Here is a 25,068-nt window from a genome sequence, read left to right as displayed (position 1 = left end):
ACATCATCGATGATTTTAATAGTGCACGCTTGGGACTTCCCTGGTGGTCCAGTGGTAAAGAATCCGCCTTCCAATGCAGGGGACATGGGTTCGATCCCTGGTCAGGGGACTAAGACCCCACATGCCATGGGGCCACCAAGTCCATGTGCCACAACTACTGAGCTCGTGCGCCTCAATTAGAGAGCCTGTGTGCCGCAAACTACAGAGCCCACACACTCTGGAGCCTGAGTGCCACAACTAGATACAAAACCTGCACGCCAGAACCAGAGAGAAGCCTGTGTGCTGCAACGAAGAGCCCGCATGCCTCAACGAAGATCCCGCATGCCGCAACTAAGACCCAATGCCGCCAAAAATAATAAAATAAATAAGTAATAAATAAATCTTACAAAAAACAGTGCATTCTGCTTCAATAAATGTTATGCCTATTCATCTTCAATACCCAAGAGTTTTCTATGTTCAGCTAGAAAGTTAGTTTTCTAAAACAGCCCCAACTAATCTCACAGCAAAACTTCTTTATTCTTGCATATCCACTTAAAACTTTTATACCCATTCCTCCTAAGTTAAAAAAGCTCCCAGTACCCCTTTACTTATGGTATCTAAAATATTACATTAATTTGAAAGAAAAAAAGCAATCCTCCTAAAAATAAGGTCTATACATCAAACCTATATACATATAATCCTCTGATCCATACTTTCTCCTAATTCTCTGAATGTTTTTCAATTTCATCACAGTATTGGACTTGGATTTTTACTAAGGGAAATGGCTTGTCCTATTTATTAAACATCTAGTTTAATTTTCCCTTCTGTATATGCATATATAATATAAGCAATTCTTCTGCATTGTTAAACACAATCTCTTTTGAGTCCCCTTAAGGTTCTTTATGTAGTCTTTTCTGAATGCCACCATTAATTTATAATTCTCAAGTTTCTTGTGAACTTTTTATTCTACTTTTTATTTCTAAGGCTGAGAAGGATTCATAAAAATGCCAGAATGACCATGGGATTCTCTAAACAAATTTGGAAATAAATGGGGGAAAAAAGGTGTGTATCACAGATAACAGAACCTGAATTTATTCTTTTGTAAAATATATCATCAGGCTGGGTAACCTCTAAGGGTTTTTCCAGTGCTAAAATTCCAGTCCCCTATAAATCTGTTTTCTTTAGTCCTTCATACAACTCTTGACTGTTGGTAAGCATAAAGCCTTATGATTACAAATGTGTCAGTAGGTGGCGCCATAAGATATCTATACAACAAAATCGATCTACAAAACTGGCTGCAATATACAAATTGATAGATACATTAGCTGCCCAGAAGGAAATAACAAACAAGAGTATGGCAGATGATCCAAGACAAGAAAGTAGTTACTACCATGTTTCATGTTTGAATTTAAGGCAATGCTAATTGGGGTTTAAACTGGTTATTCCTAGCATCCTTGGGAAAAGGAGTCAGTGAAAGTAGGCTCTTCTAAATAGTTTTAAATCGGCACGTGTAGACAGAACGTATTTTAGAAAGAGTTCATCTATAGACTATATGAAATATAACAAACCTTTACTAAAAGTCGGGCTCATCAATATGAATCAGTTATAGTATCTACAGATGCTTATTTAGGTTTATACTCTGAGATATTCTCATGTCTGCATATATAAGCAATGCTGACTTACTGAAACAACAAACACTTGGCTACTAGAAAATTCTGCATTGCTGGAGGCTGGAGATTCAAGAGAGTAAGTAATGGTCCCTGTCTTCCTGAAACCTAATGTCTGGTAAGAAAAAAATATAGATACCTCTTCCACTAAAGGTATTCTGAACTTTTGCTGAGTGGCACACACACAAAGTTTTCTGAGATGCTTTCAGTGTGGCCTAAGGCCACACCCAATGCCCCTGTCCACACAGTTCAAAACACACATCTGCGCTGAGACTGTTCCTCTCCATTTACATACCAAAGATTCTGCTTTCCTTCCCTCCCCAAACCATCTTTTAGTGCCATGAGTTTTCCTTTTATTGTTACTGAACAGACTAATCAGTGTATTGAATGTTACCTTTTGCTAATTATTGGCTAGCTTCATTGTGCCTCTGATTCAGAGCCTGTTGCTTCTTCCTGGAGGGAGATACTTTCAGGTTTTCAGAATTCTGATTGCCATGACAAGTGTTACAAGGAAAGGAAAAAAAGTCTAATTTTTCTTTTGGATAAATGCAGTAGTGTTTGCTCCGAAGAACAAGTGCTACTCCTTGCTTGCTTCCTTTCACTGTCAGTTGAAGGGGTGGCAAGATTCATGCATCAGTTAATGTGCAAAGAAAAATAAATTGACAATCACCTTTCAATAACAAAGGGTACCACAACTCCCTACGTTAGTTTGGACTCAGAAATTGGAAGCTACTCCCTTTCTCAACAGACAGAAAAACAACGGGTTACAGACAACCCCAAACCAGTAACTGTCCCCTAATAACCCCTCTCCCAAGTAATTAAATTTAAGAAAGTAAAGGAAAGGCAGTCTTATCACTCTGGCTTCAGAATTCAGAGATATTGAAGGCTCTGTGTTATCTACATTAATAGCTACATTTGTCTTACAAAAAGAAATAACACTGAATCCTGCCCATCTGATCCTGTTACTACAAAACAAAAAGGTAGGGACAGCTTCTAGCTCATCTCTAGCTACTGCAGGCCTCCCCTCCCTTTATCGTTAGCATGGCCTCAAGGAGAAAGAGTCATAGCATGAGAATATAATCCTTTAGGTTAGGTAAAGAAAACCCCCAAATAGGGAAATCTAGAGTGAGACCGCTTGATTTTCATCTTTACTCACTTAAATTCATTGTCCTAAGAGCAACTCAAATGAGAAGTGAAGAATGTTGAAAACACACTTCCATTTCTCTCTTTTGAGTTTTCTTAACTGGCTCATCCCAGCATTTACCTCCAGGGATTGGATTCTCTTTATATTGGAGACTCTCAGCCAGGCTTCCCAGTGTGAGTTTTTTCCTTATTTATAGGTACTTCTCTGGGGTCCTGAATAAACCATTTGTCAAAATCAGTAGAGAAGTAAATACACAACCCACTCTTCCTACAGAATCTATTGATAGCACCTTCAGACAAGCCAAGAGCTCCCTTAAATATTATGACAGGCCAATTATTTGCATATAGCTTCCAAATCGATTATTTCAAGAGAGACCACCTCTCCCTGAATATGGCAATCTCCAAATACCAGCAGTGACATCTGGAAGGAGGGCTTTCAACTGGAATTGCTTGGCAAGGCTATTCAAAGTAACTCAGATCAGCGTAGTAGCACAATGGAAAAATGCCTTTAGTCAATGCTATTTGCCACTCTCCCTAAATATCCTGGCAACCAAATTATGGCATAAAAAGTGCCATAATCATTGAACAAAGGGTCAAGGTATATACTAGAACATCACAAGATGTACACAAGGGCGAACAGTTCTAAATTAACTCAGAAATCTTAGGGACTTCCCTGGTGGTCCAGTGGTTAAGGCTCCGTGCTCCCTATGCAGGGGGCCTGGGTTTGATACCTGTTCGGGGAACTAAGATCCCACATACCGCAATGCATCCCATGCGCCGCAACTACTGAGCCCACGCGCCACAACTAGAGAAGCCCTTGCACCGCAACGAAGACCCAGCGCAGCCTAAATAAATAAATAAAAAGATTAGAAAAGAATCCTTGGACAAGTCTTCTTAAGGGGACTTCCCTGGTGGCGCAGTGGTTAAGAATCTGCCTGCCAATGCAAGGGATATGGGTTTGAGCCCTGGTCCGGGAAGATCCCACATGCCACGGAGCAGCTAAGCCTGTGCGCCACAACTACTGAAGCCCGCATGCCTAGAGCCCGTACTCCGCAACAAGAGAAGCCACCGCAATGAGAAGCCTGCATACCGCAACAAAGAGTAGCCCCACTCACTGCAGCTAGAGGAAGCCTGCACACAGCAACGAAGACCCAACGTAGCCAAAAAAAAAAAAAAAAAAAAGTCTTCTTAAGGCTCATCACGATGTTTCAGACAAAAAATCCTTAACCTAGTTAAGCTGCTACAATTTTACCTAAATATTTACCGGGTCTGCTACATTTTAAGATGCCTAGAAAAATAATACGTTACATTTGTATTGCACTTTACAGTTTACAAAGTGCTACCATGTTATCTCATTTGATCTTTGAAACAATCCTATAAATTAAGCCATTCAGATGTTATTGACACCTCAGAGATAACACAATAAATTTACATGAAATAAATCTTCTAAGGTCACACAATTAACAAAAAATACAGCACTTCAGTGTGGACATCTCCCAGCAGGACTGGGCTAATGGCCCTGCTGCACACACAGAACTAGGAGCTAGCTACACACTTACAGGAGAAATTTCCCTCCAGCCTCTACGAGGACAGGACTGAAAGGTCTGACTTCAGTCCTCTCTACAATTTGTCATCAGTAAATAAGGAAGTGCGGATAATGATTTTCTTTCAAAAAAGACCTTGGAATATGTATAGGTGTTTAAAAACCAATGATTTTTTATTGGTTACTGGAATATGGAAGGTATACATTGTTAATTAAATCAGCAGGCAGTGGCAAAGCTTTGGTTTTTAGGGCCCCAGCAGTCTTCTCAGTCTTTTAAATTGACAAGTGCTAGATGGTGCAGAAGTTTTGAATTTCTGTAGCCCAGAGAACTACTGAGAAAATGCCAATTTTAAGAACCCCAAATTCTTCTATAGTGTCCCAATAAATCCAGGAATAGTGTAAATCTGAAGCAAGAGTCATGAACTCATAGTTCTTTTAAGAGAAAGAAAAAGCACAGTTGCAATTCTCCTGGATACCCCCTCCACTCCTACAGTTAGGAGCTAGAAAATGGAAAGGAGGAACAATGCTACTTGCAGGCAGAGGCAGTGAAGTATCAGACACAGGATTAGGCATTCTGGTTTTGAATACAGGCAGACCTCCAGACCCCTGCAATAAAACGAGACTCACAAATTTTCTGGTTTCCCAGTGCATATAAAAGTTTACACTATATTGTAGTCTACTAGGCAATAATAGCATTATGTCTAAAAAACCAATATACACACCTTAAAGAATACTGCGAAAAACGCTAACCAACATCTGAACTTTCAGCAAGTCAACCTTTTTGCTAATGAAGGAAGGGTCTTGCCCTGATGTTGATGGCTGCAGAATGATTAGGGTGGTGCATTCTGAAGGATGGGGCGGCTGTGACAGTTTACTAAAATAAGACAACAATGAAGTTCTCCACACTGACTCTTCCTTTCACGAACTGATTTCTCTGTAGCATTCATGCTGTTTGATAACCTTTTACCCAGAGAACTTCTTTCAAAATTGGAGTCAGTCCTCTCAAACCCTGCTGCTGCTTTATCAAATGAGTTTGTATAATATTCTAAATCCTTTGTTGTCATTTCAACAGCCTTCACAGCATCTCCACCAAGAGTAGATTCTGTCTCAAGAAACCACTTTTTTGGTTCAACCATAAGAAGCAACTCACCTGCTGAAGTTTTATTATGACACTGCAGCAATTCAGTCACTCTTCAGACTGCACTTCTAATTCTAGTTCTCTTGCTATTTCCACCACGTCTATTTCCTTCACTTAAGTCTTGAACCCCTCAAAATCATCCATGAGGGCTTGGAATTAACTTCTTTCAAACTCCTGTTAGTGTTGATATTTTGACCTCTTCCGATGAAGCACAAATGTTCTTAATGGCATCTAGAATGGTGAATCCTTTCCAGAAGGTTTTCAATTTACTTTGCCCAGATCCATCAAAGGAATCACTATCTATGGCAGCTACAGCCTTACAAAATGTATTTCTTAAATAATAAGACTTCAAAGTCACAATGACTCCTTGATCCATGGGCTGCAGAATGATGCTGTGTTTGCAGGCATGAAAACAACATTAACCTTGTACATCTCCATCAGAGCTCTTGGTGACCAAATGTTGTCAATGAGCAGTAATATTTTGAAAGGAATCTTTTTTTCTAAGCAGTAGGTCTCAACAGTGGGCATAAAATAACTTTATTGTGTGCAGCAGCCCTTTTCACACCAAGTATTAGTTTTTTCATGTGAAATAAGATCTAAAATGATAAAGTTATTGTTAAGGAGATGCACTGGGCAATAGAAAAAGCTGAAGAGAATTTTTGTCGGAAACTGGAAAACAGAACAGTCTGGAAAAAAAGGACCACATGTTGCTAATACCAAAAAAGGAGACTGCAGACCATGCTGTAAACTACGTTGTAAACAGATGTGCTGTCATCCAGGCTTTGTTGTTCCATTTACAGAACACAGTCAGAGTAGATTTAGTAGATTTTAAGGGCCCTAAGATTTCTGGAATCGTAAATGAGTACTGGCTTCAACTTAAAGTCACCAGCTGCATTAGCCCCTAACAAGAGTCAGCCTGTCCCTTGAAGCCAGGCATTGACTTCTCCTCTCTAGCTACGACAAAGTCCTAGATGGCATCTTCTTCCAATAGAAAGCTGTTTCGTCTACACTAAAAATCTGTCGTTTACTGTAGCCAACTTCATTATTTTAGCTAGATCTTCTGGATAACCTGCTGTAGCTTCTATGTCAGCATTTGCTGCTTCACTTTGCAATTTTATGTTATGGAGATGGCTTTCCTCCTTAAATCTTATGAACCAACCTCTGCTGGCTTCAAACTTTTCTGCAGCTACCTTATCTCTTTAGGCTTTCATACAACTGAAGAGAGTTAGGGCCTTCTCTGGATTAGACTTTGCCTTAAGGGAACGCTGTGACCGGTTTAATCTTCTATCCAGGCCATTAAAACTTTCTACATATGAGCAAGAAGGCTGTTTTGTTTTCTTATCATTTATGTGTTCACCGGAGTAGCACTTTTAATTTCCTTTAAAAACTTTTCCTTTGCATTCATAACTTGGCTAAGCAGCGCCTACCTTTTGGCGTATCTCGGTTTTCAACATGCCTTCCTCATTAAACTTAATCGTTTCTAGATTCTGATTAAAGTGAGAGACACAACTTTTCCTTTCACTAGAACACTTAGAGGCCATTGCAGTGTTATTAAATGGCCTAATTTCAATATTCGTTGTATCTCAAGGAATAGGGAGGCCTGAGGAAAGGGAGAGAAACTGGGGAACAGCTGGCAGATTAAGTTTTGCCATCTTACATGGGCATGGTTTGTGGCACCCAAAAACAATTACAATAGTAATATCAAAGATCACTGATCACAGATCACTATAATAAATATAATAGTAATGAAAAAGTCTGAAGTATTGCAAGAATTACCAAAGCGTGACACAGAGACATAAAGTGAGCAGATGTTGTTAGAAAAATGGCACTGATAGACTTACTCGACACAGGGTTGCCACAAACCTTCAATTTGTAAAAAATGCACTATCTTCAAATAAAGTGAAGTGTAATAAAACAAGGTATGCCTGTAGTTGGTCCTAGTGAAAGGATATGAGAAGGATCTGAGAAGACAATGTGAGCATAGCTCCTGCTTGCCATCACAAATATGAATTATAACGGGCTACCCCAGGACTTCCATATGGATTTCTTGCCAGCTTGAAAGGTCAAATTCCAGATGTGAGGACAAGGTAACAGCTACAGCCCTCTGAAACAAACCAGTAGGCCTTTTAAGGTAAACACTAAGGTGAAACATTTAGAATGCTGGTCTGGTGAGATGACCATCTGTACTAAGAAAGAATTCACAGGAAAGCAGACCTTGAGTAGAGAACTTTCACCTACATGAGAATAAGAATCACCTATGGAGTTTATAAATACAGATACCCAGATCCAGTGAGTCAGAGTGTAGGGTGTGTGTATGTGCATTATTTAAAAAAATATTTTGTTTTTCTAACTGTAATATAATACATGTATTCACATTCAATTAGGGAATCAAAAGTTCCCTGGCTCAAAACCTGTCAAAGCTGTTCTTCTATATGTAAACTGACCCAGATGTACATATGTGAAAATAGATATTATAGTTCTATAATTTGCCTTTTAATATAATGTAATGCATCTCTGACATTGTTGCATAAAGGTCTCCACTCTTTTTTTTTTTTGCGGTACGCGGGCCTCTCACTGCTGTGGCCTCTCCCGTTGCGGAGCACAGGCTCCGGACGCGCAGGCTCAGCGGCCACGGCTCACGGGCCTAGCCGCTCCGTGGCATGTGGGATCTTCCCGGACCGGGGCACGAACCCGTGTCCCCTGCATCGGCAGGCGGACTCTCAACCACTGTGCCACCAGGGAAGCCCAAGGTCTCCATTCTTAAGCTGCCTAGTATTCCATCTTGTATGGACACACCATACTCTAACCATCCACCTAATGATGAAAATTTGGGTTGTTTCCAATTTATTATTATTGCAAACACTGTTGCTTTGACCATGGCACCTGCATCTTTAAAAGCTCCTTAGGTGATCTGATGCACTCCTTGGATATAAGCCATTGCTGTAAGAGGATTGGCAGAAACTACATTCCTCAGGTGAAATTATACATTATTGCAGACATAAATCAATTCTCATAGTTAGCTAAAAGGTAGGTGAACGTTTTACTTTCTCCATAAAAATTTAGAATAAGGCTGAACAGTAAGTAATAACTGATGTTCCTGAAAACAAAACCTCTACATCACATTCAACATCATTCACTCTAGACCTTTCTTGTACTAGAAATGAAACTGGACGAGCACTGCCTGAAGGGTCCTCACAGTTCCTTTCACCAAAAGAAAGCTAGTATGAGCACCAGAAGCATGATATCTTTGCTGTCCTTGACCTCTCAAAACTTTATGCTTATAGGTAGTTATATATATTTACTGCATAACTCAGTTTTCTCATCTGTAACATTGGTGTAACAACTCTCATGGAATTCCTTTGAGGTGAGCTTTTATGACCTTCTGGCATTCATTATCTATTTACATATTTGCATATATATCCTACTTCATTAGATTATTTACTGCTTTAAGCGTAAGGATAACTCTCTGAAATCCAGTGCATTAGGAACTCTAAGAAAATATCATTTTTGTTCTATGTATATGGCTGAAATTCATGGCTAGGTTTTTCTTTCTTTTTTAAATATAGTTTGGCTGTGTTGGGTCTTCATTGCTGAGCACAGACTTTCTCTAGTTGTGGCGAGCGGGGGCTACTCTTCCTTGCGGTGCGTGGGCTTCTCTTGTTGTGGGACACGGGCTCTAGGCGCACAGGCTTCAGCAGTTGCAGCACGCAGGCTTCGTAGTTGCGGCATGTGGGCCCTAGAGCGTGCGGGCTCTAGAGCGCAGGCTCAGTAGTTGTGGAGCACGGGCTTAGTTGCTCCGTGGCATGTGGGATCTTCCCGGACCAGGGATCGAACCCGTGTCCCCTGCATTGGTAAGCGGATTCTTAACCACTGTGCCACCAGGGAAGTCCCCTGGCTAGGTTTTCCAAAACAGCAGAGCAGCTCCAGAACACACTCAAGAAGGACCCAGGTCTGACTGGTATGAATGACCAATAATTATAAAACAGAAACCAAGATCTCACTTCTGGAAGACTGAGATAGAAGAGCTGCCAGAAACGGAGAAATCACATTTCATATACCTAAAGTGTAGGAATTTCTTATGTTCTTCCTTTTGTCTCACCCAGCAGCAAAACAAAGGAAGAAAGCCCTTGTAGTAAATGGCAAAAGGAATCTATGTTCCTATGAAGACAGATAAAATAGGTGAGAAAAAGGAAGTAAATTCTGGATACAAACAATGGAAAATTTCAACAGAATTACTTGCAAAAGGAATTTTAAGATATCTGAAGAACTACATAAATACCAAAAGTCAGTTTTAATGATTCATACAGTGAAGTTCTATAACAAACTTCAGAGGTTGTGATTTCAGGCTCTGATTTTACAGATATACTTTTTAAAAAGGCCCATCACCCAATTAAATGAATGGTCTTTCTAAGAATTCATATAGCTTTTACTGAGTTCAAGACAAAATTATGACATTCTTGATTTCTCCCCACTCAAACCCCATATCCAGTCTCTTACTAAATCCTGTTGATTTTATATCTTAAATATCTTTTAATTTATACATTTGTCTAGTCCCACTACTACCATCCTATTCCAAGCAACCACCATCTCTTGCCTGGATAACTCCCAACCCAATTCATTCTCAATACTAGCCACTGATGTAAAAATGCAGACCTCTTCATACCATTATCTGTGGGCATTTGAGCTGAAGACCACTGCACCTAACCCTATCAATCACAATTACCTTGCCCTTTGCTCCATTCTTCACTTGACTAATTCCCTTAGCTAAAAAAATGTCATCATCAGAAGCTTCCCCGAAGCCCCAGACTAAGTTTAGGTTAACTCTTCCTGTGAACATGCTCCTACAGTATTCATTCATTTAACAATTACCTATATTGGTTGCCTATTATGCGTGAGACACTAGACAAATAGGGTGAACAAGACAGACAAAATAAAATCCCTGGTCTCTTAGAGTTTATATTCTAATGTGGACAAATGAGTCAGCATGAGTGGGAGTGTATGCATGCATGCATGTGTGTGCAGAGTAGGGCACAGACAAGAAGCAAGAAAACATTAGTGATAAATGCTATAAAGAAAATATCTTCAGATTAAGTAACATTTAAACAGAGACCCAAATGACAAGGAGACAACTCGGCAAAAATCAGAAAAACGTACCAAATTTAAAGAATAGTGGGTTCAAAGTCCTAGGGTGAGAAGAGCTTGCTATATCTGAAGAACAGAAGTGTGGCCAGGTAGAAAGAGCTATATTGAGGGAGCAGCAGACAAGGACCAGATGATAATTACCGTGCATTTCACTCCCCACTTCATTCCTTCATCTAGCTCCTTTTTCCATTCCTTGTTTTCCTTACCCATCTTTCACCTCTAGCTTAGGTTTAACACCTAGTCAGTTAATGGCTATAAAAGTTTATAACTACAGCTCTACTAGCTTTTAATACCATCTATTAAAAAACCAAATCAAATCAATAAGGATTTACTAAGAGCTTGGGTGGAATAAAGGGTGACCAATTCATCCCAGCTAAAGCACTGAAAGCTTCTGAAAACTCCACATCGCAGAATGTGGAATCCCCTCAGACCCAGGCAAATGGAACTGTTTGGCCAGGCTAGCAGCATATGCAGACTCACAGGAAGTAGAGGCTTTTGAAAATCCCATAAGGACTAGTAATAACAAAGTAACTTTTATTGAATACTTAACACTTAATGCATAGAAAGGCACTGAATTCAATGCTCAGGACATCTCTATTAAGCCCATTTCACAAACGAGGAAACTAAGGCTTACCGAAGCAAAGAAAAATTCCCCAAGTCCCCCCCTCAAGGGTAAGACACAGAGCCAGGACTGTACGATTAAAAACATACCAGAAAGGTACAAATGCAATTGAAGTTCATTTCAATAGAAGAAATGACAGGAGTATGCAGTAATTAGCAAAAGAAATGTAAGCAAGAAGTAGCCGCCACCAAAGCACTACCGGGGCTTGGAAGAATAAATGGCTAGGGTGATTAGAAAGGTTTTGAAAAGCTGTGATTGAGGCAAGGTTCCAATAGCATTTGAAAAACTGGACTGGAGGGAGGCGATTTAGCCCAAGGAACTATTGTTAACAAAAGCAACGGAGGCAGTGTGTAAACCAGTTTGGGTGGGAGTACACTGATTAGGAAAGTGGCAGGTAACTGCTAAAAAATTTTCTACAAAGTCTCCTCCTCCTTTCTTATAAGAAAGGCCAAACTCCACAATGTACATCTAACACCCTTTAGATCCAACCATTCCATACTCCTACTTCCCTCACAAAACCTATTCTCCTGTCAAAACAGAAAAGTACAACCTGAACATATCCTGCACATTTCCTCCATGCATGGATTTGCTCATTATTAAGAAGTGTGCTCCTGTCCAAGGCTAGTAGTCAAAATTCTACCCCTCCTTCAAGAGCTAGCTCAAATGCTACTTCTTCCATGATGCTTACCCAACTTAGCTAAATATTATTTCTCTTCTTCTTGTGGTTCCCAAAGCATTTTGTTTCTATTTTTACTCAGACACTCAAAGGTAGGTCTGGACCCAGTGTAACGTGTTGAACCCTATATGGGCAATAAGAATGGATGTCTCAGATTGAGATAACGAGGGAACAGAAGTCCAAAGCTGTCAGCTTTTTAGGGAATGATGAGCAAATAAATCGGATCTGCAAAGAAGTAAGTATCCTTGCTGAGCATTAGCAACTACATACCAGTCATCAAAAGGCAGGTGAAGCCATGTGTAGTATATTCAGTTTGTAGTCCTCCTAACTCATGTTTCTAAACTGCTTTCAGTTTGTTAGCTGTGGCTGTTTGTGAGGCAAATGCTTTCCAGTTGGAAAACTTTACTGAGCAGAAAACAAGAACTTGTGCCACATACCGGGTGGGCAGGAGTTTCATTTTTAAAGAAATCCCTGTCCTCGAATTCCAGGATCTAGGACTAGAATACCAGTGTGTGAATAAAATTAGAATTTTATCTGAGACGTGTCCAGAAGCTTGGCTAACTCCTTTTCATGGTGCTGATAGAAATGAAACTATAGATATAGCTTGGGTTTAGAGGCCATAGGGATCTGTAAATATTAGTAGAACACAGTGATACCTGAAGCAAATATTTTAGTTTAAAATGAAATAAAAGTGATTAGAAAGCAAGACCAGAATAAGAGCAGAGACCAAAGGATTCATAGACAGCAAAACAAAACCAGAGCAGTGACATTAACTTCTCAAATACCATAGTTCTGTTAGGCCCTCAATGTGTTTGCTATTATTAAAGAAAGGCACAATTTCACAGACAAATTAGGCTGCCCCCTTTTGGTCAGTAAATCATAAAAGCTTAAAAGGCAGGAAAGATTTAACAAGTTATTCAAATACTTACAGGATCAGAATTTTGTCCTCATTCAAACAACTTCTCCAATTAACCGTGGAAAGGCTATTCAATTTTTCAGTAGACATCGCCATTGAGAAATACTTATTAACTCTATACAAAGGACACAAATGATTTTTCAAGATACTTATATAACAGAAAATATTCAAAATACTATATAGCTTGCTGTTGAAACCCAGAACCTGGGTCCTCTCCTAGTACTTGCCTAAGGTATTTAAAACTGCCACTTGCACAATCTGCATACCTTTTCTGTATTTAATACCAGGGTGAGTATATTAAAAACATAGGCTAAGACAAGCATGCCAAGGGCAACAGTTTTACTCTGCCTAACATCATAGAACAAAAACAGGCAAATTGATTACATAAATGCACATCAGGCCATTCTACTAATACGGGATTCTCAGAAAAGATCTCAAAGCCCTATCCATTCAACAATATGAATGGTCAACTATGTGTCAGACACTTGAATGAACAAGAGGCATGGCCCCATCTTATATAGGCCATAAGCTAGCCATTAGCATCTTATTCCAAAAACTCTTCAGCGAAATAACCTATGATGCAAAAAAGCCATCAAATCTAATGCAAAATCTGTTATACCACGAGAAAGAGTATATGAAAAAGGAAGATTTCAATGGATAAACTACTAGAAAATGACAAAAATTCATCAATTCTCTTTAAGTGGTGTGAATTCAAAAAGAAACATTTTCCTAGTCTCTAAAATGGGCACCAGAAGATATAATGGTTGCTTCCTTTCTTTAGATGATTATAAAAATATCAGTATCCTGTAGTCAAAATGCAGAAGGATAGGGTACCCTTACTTGGTCTCCTTTAATCAAGAGGCTAGAAACACCAAGCTACACAATATTTACATTTTTAGTGAAAAACAATTTAGGTTACAGCAGCCAATGAAGAAAATGGCACCAGAGGGAAAATTGGAAATGACTGAAGATTCTGAACTGCCTTGAAGCTTTATTAAGGTGTGGCCGATTCCAACACTGTGCACTTCAGTCATATCACTTTCCATGTAAATATCTGTAAGCACCTTGGAGCACTGGCACTAATTTCCCAATTGTAATCCTGCATTCATTCCAAAACCCTGGACCTTCTAGAACTACTCCAAAATGGCGACCTGATTCTTAACACATTTGAGGATAGCTTACCCCTGGCCAGAGGTTCTAGTGTAACTGATCTTTTTGTAAATTCCACCTTAATTGAGCTCAACCAATACATGTCTGAATAGAGCAACAATCCATGAAAAATCTTCATCTTAAGTTTTGGAAAAGGGGTAAAGTACTGCTCCCTTCGTATTCAAATTTTCCAGCAAGGACAAGCTGCCTAAAAAACTTAAGAGCCCAAGGAAAAAAACCTCACAATCTCACGAACTTTTCCACTTTCTCTCTCAACCTCCCACACCGTCTCATAATCTCTCACTAAGTTAACTTCATTCCTTAAATATGAACTCATCTACACATTTCTACAATTTCACCGCAGTGAAATTGTGACCAGCAACAATCTCAGATAAAAACGTATGGAACTAATTATGAATCAAAGCAAGAGCTGCACTTGGACTTTTTAACTCCCTAAAGGAATCAAGGAGTGAAGGTAGTAGAAAATCTGGAAAAAGGAAAAAAGTGTGTTCCATCTTTTCTTCACACATTATTCTTACTGCCGATCAACCAGGAAGCAAGGGGTGGCCAGTTTCCCCCTTTTCTTCTTCACACCTCACAGAAAATGCTCTCGGGACCTCCGCCCCACTTGCCCTGACAGCTTCTCCCCGCCTCCCCCCCGCCCCCCAACCCGAGCCAAGCCAGGCAAATACTACCCCTCCTTCTAGCCCCTTCCTCGATTTATTCAACAGATCTCTTCCCCCAGTAGCACACTTTGGGCCGCCCGGCCCACCCTTACAATTTCCTCGAAGTTACCGTTCCCCAGCCCTGCAAGAGGAATTCCTCTGGCAGCCCTGGCTGGACCCAATATTCTCAGGTTACATTTCTAAACCTCGGGTCTCGCAGTCATCAACGCTCCCTACGCTTGTCCAAGCATCCAGGCTGCCCCGTCCGTCCCCTTCCCAATTTACCCAGTGCTTTCTCTCCAGCCCAATCCCGCAGCCGCCCACCCAACCCAAGGAGCATTGTCTTGGTCTACCCAGGCCCGAAGGGCGACCCGCAAGTGCTCGGCCCACCCAGAATCGCTTCAATTTCTGGCTCAGGAGACGCCGCCCCGCCCTCTCCATCCTTCTCGCGCCAGTCGTCCTACTCACTGCGCCCGGCGGAGGGCTCGGCGCGGGAAGGGCGCGGGATTCAGACACGCTCCCCGCTCCCGACCTCCGCCGCGAGCGCGCGGCCCCTCATCCAGGGCTCCCGCCGCCGCCGCCGCCGCCGCCTCCGCGCGCCTCCCCCCCGCTTCCCCGCCTCTAGCGGGCTCTTCACCTCAGAGCAGCGCCCACGAGCCCGAGAGAAATCGGTGCCGCGCTACTAGCGCGTCTTGTCGGGCCGGCCAGGGGAGTGGCGACCAGAAAAGCAACAAGCCGGTTGACCGCGGTTGAGCCCCTCACTGAAGCGGCGTACCGCAGGCCCCGGCCAACGGCCCTCCCCTCAGCCGAACAAAAGAGCCTCGCACTCTGCGCTGCCCGCCGCCCGCATCACGCAGGCGCGACGTACCGCCGCACAGCGCTATGGGACTCGAAGTCCGTCCCAGACTACAAGACCCGAAGTGCTGCGCGCCTTCCACGGCGCCACGCACAGTTTGCTAGGGTTTCGAGTTTTACTTAGTTCTTCGATAGCTAGTGCCGCCGAAGCGACTGCAGTTTAGAAAGCCGCAACCTAGAAAGTTAAAACGTGTGGTTTTACAAGAGAGTCTGATGCTTGGTCTGAAATATCAACCACTTCTGGACAGTAGTTCACATCCTTGAAAATTTTGCATCTTATAACAGGTTTCTCACCAGATCTCTGTAAGGCTCCTACGTCTCGGCGTGCAGATTACAGTACTTCCCTTTCGAGGCCTTCCCTGACCCCTTAGGCTAGGTAGGTCCGCCTGGTAGGTGTCTTCATAGTATCTCATTGGCTGCACCAATGGGTGGCTTTAGTGCCAAAACCCCCATTATCCATGAACACCCCTCCCTCACCCAGCCTCCCCAAAGAAACACAGAAATAGGCAAAAAAACATGTTTCTTATTCTTTGGGACAAGTGTTCTAATTCTTCTAATAACTAGATTGCCGTCCCCAAACCCGCTCACGTGGGAATTCGGTCTCATCGTAATATTCACCCCACTTTATTGTCATGTCTGTCTTCTCTCTTGGACTCAAAACACCACTCCAGTAAGGGCAGAAACCTTGGCCCAGTACAGCCCCTAGCATACAGTAGTCAATCCCTAGCATACAGTAGTCAATCAACATTTGTTGACTAAATGATTAAATGAATTAATATGTTCTTCTCCTACCTGACAGAAAATGTAGGTGATCAAGATTTCCTTCGTCTCTTTTCTTCACATCATATTTGTGGGGTTTTTCGATCTCCCCCCCTTACTCTACTTTTCCTTATCCAATCAGGAACTAAATAGAACTTCTACCACCAAGGTGACGTTTTCCCCCTTACCTGGAATTCAAACATCCTCCTAATCAGAGGGAAAGGAAAAAGGCAACTAGTCTACTGCACTCCACCCCAGAATGCAGGAGTCTGCATTTATATAGCAGTTTTGCTGTGCCAGGTACTGTGCAGGATTCTAGAGAATTGCCATGTAAGAAACCCAGCCCAGCAATATCATAAAACAGTTTTGCTAAAAGAGCTGTGAGAGCAGAGAAGAGGGCAGTTCTTCCTGAGACATTTTTGGGTTGGGTGTCCATGAAGAGGCAAAAATTCATCCATTCATTCCCTCCTGAAGTGCCCTATTCTGTTTTTAATAATTTTAATGATGAGAAACTTAGTTGTAATACTATTAGCTACTAGCTAGGAATTTTGTTAAGTCCTTGATTAATGTTATTTAATCCTGACATCAACCCCAGGAGGTGGAATTGCTATTTCTATTTTGCAGAAAAGTCTCAGAGGCTGTGTAACCTGTCCAATGGCATTAAGCAAGAAAGTGCTGGAATCAAGATTTGATGTTATTTCTAACTCCAAAACCATATTTCCGCCTGTATAAAATGCTGTTATCCCCAATTCCTCATACTGAGCTGAATTCTGCTTCCCCATGTAAATGCCATCTATTTCCTTACTTCTGGCTTCTGTAGCAGCACACAGTTCTCTTCTGTTAACCTAATTCCTCTTTCATATTGTATTTCTAGTATTGAAATTCCGCCTTCATGTTCCTTAAGGTCTCTCTTTTCTAAGCTAAATGTCACCATTTTCTTAAACTGTATATCATAGGACAACAGTTTCAGATCTAGCACATCTAGTTTGTTAAATTCTGCCTCTTACAAGCATATTTCAAAGTAGAGGGAGCCATCATGGCCCTGGTGTTCTACATCATTCTTGAATTAAGGGAGTCAAAGGTCACCTTCTCTTTTTAGGTAGCAGAGCGCCACCAGGTTTATGCTAATCTGCAATCAACTAAGAGCTCTCTTGTTAATCTATCTGTTCTGGAATTCTGCCAGGGATGGATGTCAAACTCTCAAGCCTCCAAGTTTCCGCATTAACAAAATCTTTTTTGAAAGTCTTTTGGGATTAAATGGATTTAGTTCTTTTCTCTTCCCATAAGAATGATGACATTTCAAACTATTCAGACCTTCAGGGTTTCTTTTCTTTCTAAGGGTAACGGCACCTCAGTCATAATGATCTTGCTCAAGACAACATTCAAAGTGACATTGCTCATGCCTAACAGGAAATATGTCTGTCATATGAAGTTTCCAGAATCACAGGAATGAGGGGAAAGGAGGAAGTGTGAGGTTGCAAAAAAGAACAAGGACTTGGTATCAGGCTGAACTGGATTCAATTCTGTCTCTATTATTTGCCTGCTGTGTAACTTTGGACAAGCCGCTTAACTTCTTGAGCCTCAGCAGCTTCCATGAAAATCTAAAATATGAAAGTATTATTTAAGACCTAACATGCAGCATTTCTGTAGGATTAACAGTAATGTGTAAAGGGAATGGCACATAGCTGGCCCTCAGTACACAGTAGTTGTTTTAAGTACAGTAGATAGCTGCTTCTGAAATGTGATTTAAGGAGTGGAGGAAATACAGGACTTTTAAAATATTTTCCTCTGCACTGTCTGAAATTCTTTGTTTAATTTTTTCCACAATTTAAAAAATTATGGTAAAATATATAAAACATAAAAAAGTTAGATACATTCATAATGTTGTGCAACCATTGCCACCATCCATCTCCATAACTTTTTTTATCGTGTAAAACTGAAATTATGCCCATTAAACAATAACTCCCCATTCCTCCCTCCAGGCCCTGGCAATCACTATTCTGCTTTCTGTCTCATGATTTTGACTACTCTAAGTACTCATATAAATGGAATCATAACAGTATTTGTCTTTTTGTGAGTGGCTTATTTCATAAGCATAATGTTCTCAAGATTCATATGGACATATGGTATAGCATACGTCAAAATTTCCTCCTTTTTAAGGCTGAAGAATGTCCCATTTTTAAAAAAAATACATTTATTTATTTTATTTTTGGCTGCGTTGGGTCTTCGTTGCGTCTTCGTTGCTGTACATGGGCTTTCTCTAGTGGGGCTATTCTTTGTTGCGGTGCACGGGCTTCTCATTGCAGTGCCTTCTCTTGTGGAGCAGGGGTGCGCGGGTTTCAGTAGTTGTGTCTCGTGGGCTCTAGAGCACAGGCTCAGTAGTTGTGGCGCATGAGCTTAGTTGCTCCGCGGCATGTGGGATCTTCCCGGACCAGGGCTTGAACCCGTGTCCCCTGCATTGGCAGGCGGATTCTTAACCACTGTACCACCAGGGAAGCCCCCACCAAGGGAAGCCCCCACCAAGGGAAGCCCCCACCATTTGTATATATCAAATTTTGCTTATCCATTCATCTGTTGTTAGGCACTTGGGTTGCTTCCAGGTTTTAGGTAAACATGGGTATACAAATATCTCTTCCAGCCCCTGCTTTCAATTACTTTGGTTATACACCCAGAAGTGCAATTGCTGGATCATTGGTAATTCTATTTTTAATTCTTTGAGGAAATCCATACTGTTTTCCAGTGGCTGCACCATTTTACATTCCCACCAACTGTGCACAACAGTTCCAATTTCTCCATACCCTCACACGTTTGTTGTCTTGTTTTTTGTTTTGTTTGATAGCAGCCATCCTAATGGGTATGAGATTCTTTGTTTCATTTTGACTACTACTTGAAATTCTATTGTTAAAGAGTTTTATTCATTTGGGGTTAACAAGCATTCTCTTTTAAAAGGCAAATATACTTAAGAGCGATCTGTCTCTCTTACCTCCCCTGGTCAGTCTGATTCTCATGTGACTTCCAGGTAGTAACTGGACTCTAATTACCTATACTTCTCAAATCATGCACCCATAGCCCTGACACTGATTGGTTTTTCTCACGTGAAGGGATCACTGCTTGGAGTGCTGTGATTTGCTAGCATTTCAAGTGCAACAAAGATGGGCCCCATTATCAAGTATTAGGAATTAATGTTGAAAAAATGAGCCAGAGATGGGGCACTGCCTATTTGTGAAACCTATATTTCATTAAAGTTATTTAATGAATTTATTTTAAAACACTTATTGAGTCAAGCTCCAGCAGATCAGGGTATTTTCCTATTTGGCTCACTGCTTTACTTTTAATGCCTAAAATAGTGCCTAGACCATAGAAAGGGCTCAATAAATGTTTGTTGAATGAGTGGATACATTCTACAGATATATTCTGTGGTTCTCCAAGTATAGTCCACACACTCTGGGAGTGCCTAAGATGGTTTCAGGGAGTCTGCATGGTCAAAACTATTTTCATAATGATATTAAGACATTATTTGCTCTTTTTCATTGTGTTGGTATTTTCACTGATTGTGGAAAAGTGGATGAAACTGCTGGCATATTAGAATGAATCAAGGCAGTGTGGCACCAACTTGTACTATACTTGTATTCTTTTTTTAATTTATTTTTGGCTGCGTTGGGTCTTCATTGCTGCGCGGGCTTTCTCTAGTTGTGGCGAGCGGGGGCTACTCTTCATTGCGTTGCGCGGGCTTCTCACTGCAGTGACTTCTCTTGTTGCAGAGCATAGGCTCTAGGCGCGTGGGCTTCAGTAGTTGCAGCACGCAGGCTCAGTAGTTGTGGCTCGCAGGATCTAGAGTGCAGGCTTTTAGTAGTTGTGGTGCACAGGCTTAGTTGCTCTGTAGTATGTAGGATCTTCCGGGACCATGGCTCGAACCTGTGTCCCCTGCATTAGCAGGCAGATTCTTAACAACTGTGCCACCAGGGAAGTCCCTATACTTGTATTCTTCACTGCCACACCTAGGCAGTAAAAGAATTAAGAAGCCACTTTCACTTAAGACTATCCTTTTTTTAAAAAAATAATTAATTGATTAATTAATTTGGTTGTGCCAGGTTTTAGTTGCGGCAAGCAGGCTCCTTAGTTGCAGCACGTGGGCGCCTTAGTTGTGGCAGGCAGTCTCCTTAGTTGTGGCATGCGAACTCTTAGTTGCGTCATACATGTGGGATCTAATTCCCTGACCAGGGATCGAATCCAGGGCCCCTGCATTAGGAGCACGGAGTCTTATCCACTGTACCACCAGGGAAGTCCCACTTAAGACTATCCTTGATGAAGTAGTACAAATGATTAATTTTATGAAATCTCTCTCCTAGAGTATGTGTCTTTTTAATGTTCTATATGATGAAATGTGACATGTACATAAAGCACTTCTGCGAATTACTGAAGTACACAATTGTGCAATTGTCTGAGATGTGTGAATTGAACTAGCTGCTTTTTTTCATAGAATACCATTTTTTGGGAAAGAATGACAAAAACTATGGTTATTCGACTTGGGTATTTGAATGAAATTAAACTACCACTTTAAGGAAAAGAAAGTGTTTCTGCCAATGATAAAATTTGAGCTTTCAAGCAAAAATTATAATTTTGGAATATGTGCTGAAGGGGAGCAGAATATGCCACCCCTAAATATGGTACTTTGGCCTGTGGATTATTTCGAGCTGAAGGCAGTAACACCCAGCAGACTTAGGAAAAACTTTTACCTGTCCCTAACTACCTAATAGAATTTAGATACAGGGTATGTATCAGAAAAAGAGCTACGACCAGAGATAACTTTTTTATCTGAAAGACTTACCAGCATGGTTGGGCAAACTTCTAATTACCAAACATCTGTTCTTCTTCTAGTCCTGTGAATTGCCCTCCCCCTTTTGAAGCCTTAGGCCCCTATCCCAGTCTTCAGCTCAGGATGGCATATAAGTCTCAATTGCCTAACTTGCCCTTGGGTCTCATTTTTATGAAGCTCCCCTAAATACAAAATTGTATTTTCTCCTGTTAATTTATCTTACTTCAATTTAATTAGCGGACCAGCTAAAGAACCTAGAAAAGAAGGGAAAACTTTTCTGATCCTACAGGAAAATGTGGTATCCACCAGTGACTTTGACGGCTTCACAAGAGGGATGAGATCAGTGATGATTTTAATAAATGTGATTTTTAAAATACTGAATAAGTGGCTTCCCTGGTGGCGCAGTGGTTGAGAATCCGCCTGCTAATGCAGGGGGCACGGGTTCGAGCCCTGGTCCGGGAAGATCCCATATGCCGCGGAGCAACTAAGCCCGTGTGCCACAACTACTGAGCCTGCGCGTCTGGAGCCTGTGCTCCGCAACAAGAGAGGCCACGATAGTGAGAGGCCCGCGCACCGTGATGAAGAGTGGCCCTTGCTCGCCGCAACTGGAGAGAGCCCTCGCACAGAAACGAAGACCCAACACAGCAAAAATAAATATAAAATAAATAAATAAATTAAAAAAAAATAATAAAATAAAATAAAATAAAATACTGAATAGGGACTTCCCTCGTGGTCCAGTGGCTAAGACTCCATGCTCTCAATGCAGGGGGCCCGGGCTCGATCCCTGGTCAGGAAAATAGATCCCGCATGCCGCAACTAAAGATCCTCCACACGGCAACGGAAGATCCCCCATGCCGCAACTAAGACCCGACGCAGCCAAATAAATAAATATTTTTTTAAAAAAGAATCTACCATTTCTTGAGTTTTGCTAGTATCGAATAAGAGTATCCAGAGGTCCTGCTTGGTCTGGGCTGCTTTAAAGCGGCTCAAGCAGCTCTCGCAGCTCTGGCCATCAAAACGCACTTTTGCCCGGCCATAGCATCTTGCTCTGTCTCCGCCGATGGTCGAGAATTAAGTGATCCCCCGTGTCACGATGGAAGAAGTGAGGGAGACCGCTGTCCAGATGCAAAGCCCTATCAAGACAGAGTGGAATTCCTGCTGTGTCCTTTTCACCTATTTCCAAGGGGATATTAGCAGCTAGCAGCGTAGTGGACGAACACGTCTCCAGAGCTCTGGGCAATGTCAAGAGCCCACAGGGACTGAGCCCTTCCAGCCAGAGTGGAGATGCGATCCTGAGGAATGTTAAGGAAATCTATTTCCCCCTTGATGGTGGACCTGCCAGTACCAGCCTTGCAGTTGAAAAAAGCCAGCCCCAGAAAGAAGAAAAGATCTGTTTGTTCTTTTACTGAAAACTTCGGTGTGAGGAAGGGAATTCTTTTTTCCAAACCTGCTTATGTTTTTTTTTTTGCGGTACGCGGGCCTCTCACTGTTGTGGCCTCTACCGCTGCGGAGCACAGGCTCCAGACGCGCAGGCTCAGCGGCCACGGCTCACGGGCCTAGCCGCTCCGCGGCATGTGGGATCTTCCTGGACCGGGGCACGAACCCGTGTCCCCTGCATCGGCAGGCAGACTCTCAACCACTGTGCCACCAGGGAAGCCCCGGGGGCTACTCTTCGTTGTGGTGCGCGGGTTTCTCATTGTGGTGGCTTCTCTTGTTGCGGAGCATGGACTCTAGGCATGCGGGCTTCAGTAGTTGTGGCACTCAGGCTCTGTAGTTGTGGCTTGCAGGCACTAGAGAGCAGGCTCAGTAGTTGTGGCGCATGGGCTTAGTTGCTGCATGGCATGTGGGACCCTCCCAGGCCAGGGCTCAGACCCGTGTCCCCTGCATTGGCAGGCGGATTCTTAACCACTGCGCCACCAGGGAAGTCCCTGTTTTTTCTGTAAACTTGTTAAGTGAATCCTGAGCATATGAGATGGTTAAAAGAGCTGCTTACGGGTGGGGAGCATAGAGGCTCACACCCCTTGCACCGACTGCCCTCCTACTTAGAAATCAGCCACCATCAATGGGGTCTTCCACATCAAGACTGACCTTGTGGTACCCCATGGGGTTGTCCCACTCTTCCAACTGAATAGAGATTCCAGGAACAGCCTGATGCTTTCTAGCCCTAAGCAGACTATGGCCAACTTCCCTCTTGCCTCTAACAAAAGCAAAATGGAAATGGGGTGGGCAAGACCCACTGAGAGTGGCTGGACGCTAGACACTCCCTGCATTCTCCAAGTTTGGAAGAATGCTGAAAAGGTCTCTGGCTGGCCCTAATGAATGAGATACTTTCACTCGGAAAATTTGATGCCTCAATTCCAAAAAAGTGATCCAAATGAAATGGCTGAGCAATCTGAGAAGTAACTTCTTGCAAGTTAGTAAACAAAATGCCCCATCCCAAGCGGGGCCTAGAGTAAGTTCCGTATCCAGAACACTTCTTAGATGAGTTCCATGACTTCCTGGCTGCCCTCCCTCTGAGGAGGTGGACGCTGGCACCCCACACCTCACAGGTGCTCATGCTCACCTGACAGCCTTCTGCAGGGGCCCACCTGACTGCCATCACCACGGAACCTTTCCTGTAGTTCTTCCACTGTTAGTAGCATCTGGGAAATAGTAACTTTCTTTTCAGCACAGAACCGTTGGGGCCACCTGTGCGGATACCCACGGCATCTCACACGAATTGGAGGTGAAAGGCATGGCTGGCTCCAAGACTTGGCAGCAGGACACTCCCTCAGATCGTTCCAGATAAAAGGACAAATTTCTCCGAACTCCTTCATCTCTCCAATCTGGTAGACAGCCTGGTGTCCAGTGTGAGCTTGGTATACTTACCCCTGGCAACCCAGAGGCCCCTGCCATCAACGGTCCCCACACAAACCCCACTTGCTCCCATGTAAGAGCTCAGAGGGTGACTAATAATATGACATTTTTGGATTAAAAAAGAAGAGTATCCACAATTATCAGAGAAGGCTAAAGATACCTCTCCCTTTTCCGGCTATGTATCTGTGTGAGACCAGATTTTCTACATTTCCTAGTCCAAAACAACAGGATAACAGAGCGAACGGGGAAGCAAATATGAGAATCCAGCTGTCTTCTATTAAGCCAAACATGAGAGATTTGAAAAATTGTAATATAATGCCCCTCTACTCAATTTTTTTTGGAAAGTGTAGTTATATTTCATAAAACATATTATGTTCACATGTAATGGTTAATTATTAATTTTAGGAGAATTAGTAAATGTTTTTTAATTTCTCAATTTAAATTTCTAATCTGGTGAACATCCCACATAAACAAAAGCTCTTTGGGGTCCTTAATCATTTGTAAGAATGTAAAAGGATCCTGAGACCAACACGTTTGAGAAGAGCTGCTTTGTGGTACGTGCACCTTACCTTATGAGCTAGCTCCACCTTACAGAAGAGGAAACTAAGACATAAAGATTTAAGACCAGTTTAAGGCCACATGGTCAGTGTAGTGCTGGGTATTGTACCCCGGTCTTCTAACTCCAGAGCTTGTATCTGTGACTATAACTCTTTCCTTGAAATTACCTCTGCTAAAATTACCTTTAAGCAGGTAGTTAAAAGACATTTCAACAACATTAAAAAAAAGTCTTCATCATAGTCAACGGATATTTCTTTCTTATTAAGTAGCTACACGATCCTTCCTTAGGCTTGTATCGCAAGTGAAACTGGTGATTGCTGGACCGTCCTCAGTTCGGTTTTTGTTCGGACAATCTGGTTTTCGAATCTGAGTTGGCGTCCCCTTGATAACTCTGCCGGGGAACTGGAAGCTACGGGTTCCAGTTCCCCGGGGACTCTCTCCAGATTTCGCGTGGCTTCCACGCTCAGAACCCTCCCACTCTCAGCACCATCTCTGCCCTCAGACCCACTTTGGGACCTCTAGGGACGCTTCCTGGCCGCTGATTGGCTGGGCCTGACAACAATGGGAGGGACGCGGCTCCGGAT

At 42.2% G+C, this 25,068-nt stretch overlaps 1 protein-coding gene across 5 annotated transcripts in view; it reads right to left on the bottom strand.

Moving 5' to 3' along the window:
* Window positions 1-25,068, bottom strand: part of CBX1 (chromobox 1) — a 37,543-nt gene that overhangs the window by 5,941 nt on the left and 6,534 nt on the right. The window contains exon 1 of one of the 5 annotated variants that reach the window (XM_029211420.1): window positions 15,278-15,482. The exons of 1 other annotated variant lie outside the window; for it this stretch is intronic. The gene's annotated coding sequence lies outside the window, so the exon portion shown is untranslated. Of the gene's footprint in view, window positions 1-3,548; window positions 3,570-12,839; window positions 12,896-15,277; window positions 15,483-25,068 lie in introns of those variants that run through there. 3 more of the 5 variants (XM_029211422.1, XM_029211419.1, XM_029211423.1) reach the window with 3 other exon arrangements.

This window comes from Monodon monoceros, unplaced genomic scaffold (assembly GCF_005190385.1).
Source record: "Monodon monoceros isolate NGI ecotype Baffin Bay Population unplaced genomic scaffold, NGI_Narwhal_1 Super_Scaffold_9, whole genome shotgun sequence".
NCBI lineage: Eukaryota > Metazoa > Chordata > Mammalia > Artiodactyla > Monodontidae > Monodon > Monodon monoceros.
This window is presented reverse-complemented; position numbering and strand designations above follow the sequence as displayed.